Genomic DNA, 3,945 nt, shown 5'->3' on the forward strand with positions numbered 1-3,945 from the left:
AATTGAATGCATATATATTTTGAGCCATGATTGTCCTACTTTTGGGTTGATTTGATACAGACCATTGTAGACTTTGCAATCGAATGAGGTAGTTTAGAGTAGGTAATGAGCATAGGATGAACGCTGCCATCATATCAAGGGCAAAATCTTCCCATAGCAGGCTTCAAAACCAGGTGGATATACAAAACATACATGGGTATTTTCTTTGTTATTCTGGGAAGTATATATTGTCTTAGCATGCCTTAAAATGATGTGGTAACTTTCAAGACAAATGAGTATTAGCCTTTCCTATCTTGTTATTCTGGCCTTTTTGGGTTCATGGCTACCTCAGGTCTTCTCGATTAGAGTGTTTTCTAACATAGCCCAGGGCACAAGGAAATGCAGTGAAAGTTGTGGGAATGCCTCAATTCCATATCCTTTCTATATCAATTCAAGGCATTGTCAGTTGGATGGATTCAAATTGCAATTCTATAACATTACTGTGAGAATTTAAGTGAACAACCTTTACTATAAGTTTCTCATCAGATGGGATCATCATCAATCCTCTCCAATATTCCTATCCTAAAAACCTCAAGGGCTTCAGTGTTAAAGGCATGAAGAATTCTGCAATTTCTGTCAGCAACTTTCTCCAGTTATCTGACTGCAAGAACACTCTAGATTGTCTGTTGAAGTGCAATATTCCTTATATGCAAAGCTGCAATGAGCAATTCATGTTTGATAGGACATTTTGCTATCCCCTTTTGAATGAGACAATATGGCACCATGGAGATGATGACTTTGCTCACTTCTCCTAGTTGCAGTGCCAGAGTTTCATTAGTTGGATACTCACACCCATATTGACCCATTTGGATGCAAAGTGTGGGCTAAGTGGGAATTGGGTGTTATGGGCACTTTTTGATGATGTTCACTATGACCCCAATGTGGTCTATCAACATGTAGTAGATGTAACTGACAATGTGAGGTGTGCTTCTAAAGATGGCTATCAAGGAGATGAGTTCTATCAAGGCACTGGATACATAAGAGTATGCAAAAAGCATGGTGAGAAGTCATACGATAAGGATTGTCGAAGAGATCACAATGCAACAAAGAGAATAGTCCTTGCGACTAGGCTTGTGGCTTCGTCAACACTTGTGGCAGCAAGTCTTATTGCACTTGCTTTACACAAACAACATAAATAATCTAGTTTTTGAATTAGGAAGTTCAGGGAGGAAGCCAACTTGCAAACCTTCTACCTATGCACTCTGAAGAATTCAAACTTGATCTATTCTCTTATAAGATGTTGGAGAAGGCCACTAAAATCTTTGCTACTACAAAAAAAAGTGTGGACATAGTGCTTGTGGGACTATATATGCTGGGAGGCTTACTGATGGTCACCTTGTTGCTATAAAAGGGATCCATTTTGGGAGTTCTCATGGAGTAGATCAACTATTAAATGAAATTAATATCTTCTCAACAGTGAAACAAAATAAAACTTAATACAAATTCTTGGTTTTGTTTATTAACTGAATTTTTCTCTACTTGAACTAAGGGTTTATATATACTAATGTTGATGAAGTGATGATATAATTGCCTACATTGTTTACCTTGTTGTTAAAGTATGTTAGAATTCTAGAACCAAGTCAGTAAGAAGCAGAGTTCATCTCTGTTCTACCTGTGATTATCATATCAGGTTGAGTACTCCCTACTTACTGTTGTTATTCTGCTAGTATCAGATTCTGCAAATCAGTGTTCTAGAGATTAGATTATTGCATACAGGGTACAAGAGCTATGTGCCATCATTTGCAGAGCAATGCATTCAAGCAAGATAAAGGGTTGTGAATGAGTTGAAGTCATCCACTCATCGGGTAGTGAACAAATTGGATAAAAGAGAGCAGCAGCCAGATTCTCAGTTGGAGCACTCTAATGAAAACCATAATTCCCTAGACTCTATTTATTCTCAAGCATAACTACTGGATCAAATTCAAAGGTTGTACAAGATAAAATGACAAATGTTATAGATCAATGAAATTCCATTTTTTTGAGAAATCTCATCAGATAATTTGCATTCAATTTAAGTTTCAAGAATAGTAGTTTGATATGCTGAAGACTGTGGATACTAGTATGGTTGATCTTCAAAAGTTCTATGTAAGATTAGGACAAGACATAGGGTACCTTCAAAAATTAACTTCACAGATATAAAAGCAAATCACTGAAGTGGCTAGCACTATATCATCTCAATTAGACAATATTCAAAATAAAACAGATGACATTAGCAACGCAGTGACTTTGTCATTGGGTCAACATAAACTATTACTGGATGACCAAAGTCTTGCTTTGCAAGGCCTTGATACTCTTACACAAACTCAAGTTGAAGCATTTGAATAAAGCAAGTATCAGTACAACAGCTTGCTGATAATGCTTGCCAGCACTAGCTTTAGTTCACTACTTACCAAGAGGAGCTTTAGCCAACTCATAATTGCCTAGCACAGAGCTCCTCTATGGTTTTGTCAACTCAGGAAGAATTTGAGTCAAAGAAAGCCACTATGGTCATGGCTCAGAACAAGTTATCTTCATTGCAAAATGCCATTCTTCTTGAATCTCGGGCTATTAATACCATCTTCTTCTACTTGATTATGATGTGTGTGCTCTATATGTTGATAAAAACAAAAGAAAACCAATAAGGTCAGATGTGTTCTGTACTCTGTACTTTGCATATCATTTTCCATTGAGTTCATCATAGCCCATTTTAAAGGCAGTGTATTTCACAACAAGACTAGATTGCCTCAAAGACATTTTATGTAAGAACAACATTTTCATATACTCTTGCTCTCTTGGGAATTCAATATTTTTGACTCATATACCATCAGCAACAATGGAACCCAAAATACAACACATCAATTTCTTTTATCACTGGAACCACAAAACAACACAATAATTTTGATTAATTAACAATATATGATTGGTTTAAGATTCCTGTGGGATGGAATATATGGTTGTAGGTTTCCTGGAGAATTTACCATTGTTCATCCTGAAGATGAATCCAGTTGAGGATTCAAAACATCAACCAATTTGGAAGATGAACATTAGTAAATTCTCCAGAAAAACCTACAACCTAACAATAAATGCTTTGCTAATTCATCAAGAGGCATGATATAAACAAAAGGTACAACATGACAGACTCAACACATACAGAAGAATGGCATCACATGATTGACAGGTTGCAGATTGATTAGCCAACCCACTGTATGTGAAGCATCTCAAAGGCACAAAATCGAATTGCATACAACATACTATTTCAGGTTCTATATGTTTCACAATGGCATTTCCTCTGTGTGAATCCTATGGCATATACAGTCAACCCTATAGGAAGACTTGATGCCTAATTTTCCCCACACAAGAATTCTTGCAAAATCTATTAAAATTTTCAAAATGATACGCTGACTAGAATAGGGGCTAGATTTTGCTATAATGTGCCCATAACAGATCAAGGCACTAGTCTTCTTTCCTTGTTAATAAAAAAAAATCCAAAATTATTCTCTCTTTTACCCCATTTTGTTTCATTCTGCAATCTAGAATTTACCAGAAAATTTTACTCGATATCAGAGTCTGTTTGAACCATAAAAATCCCAAAAAATATATCATAAACTTGGCTCTACTTCCCTCAAGCAAATCATGTGAAATTGACCTAAAAATCCTAGGACATTTTGCTTGTAGGGGCCCTTGAAGTGTGCTTTGTTGAAAGATCTTAATAGGGCAAAGATGGTAAAAGTTATAGACCATGAGGGTTACTCATCCACTAGGTGAATAAATATTCACTTATAAAAGTTCCCTACTTCTCAATAATCATAGAAATAGACTTTACATTCTCAATGCCAATGAAAAGCTAATAAACATTGTGCAGATTTGGCTTCCATAAATGCTTGTTATCTCTTTTTAGTGATATGTTATATAATTATTTATGTTTGC

The 3,945-nt window shown here is 35.8% G+C and overlaps 1 pseudogene; it reads left to right on the plus strand.

The window, feature by feature from the left end:
- Positions 1-271: 271 nt before the first annotated feature.
- On the plus strand, positions 272-1,420 carry LOC149153118 (probably inactive receptor-like protein kinase At2g46850; annotated as a pseudogene).
- Positions 1,421-3,945: the final 2,525 nt, after the last annotated feature.

This window comes from Pinus tabuliformis, chromosome 9, assembly GCF_031772625.1.
Source record: "Pinus tabuliformis cultivar Carrire ecotype Pingquan chromosome 9, CPIR1, whole genome shotgun sequence".
Taxonomy (NCBI): domain Eukaryota; kingdom Viridiplantae; phylum Streptophyta; class Pinopsida; order Pinales; family Pinaceae; genus Pinus; species Pinus tabuliformis.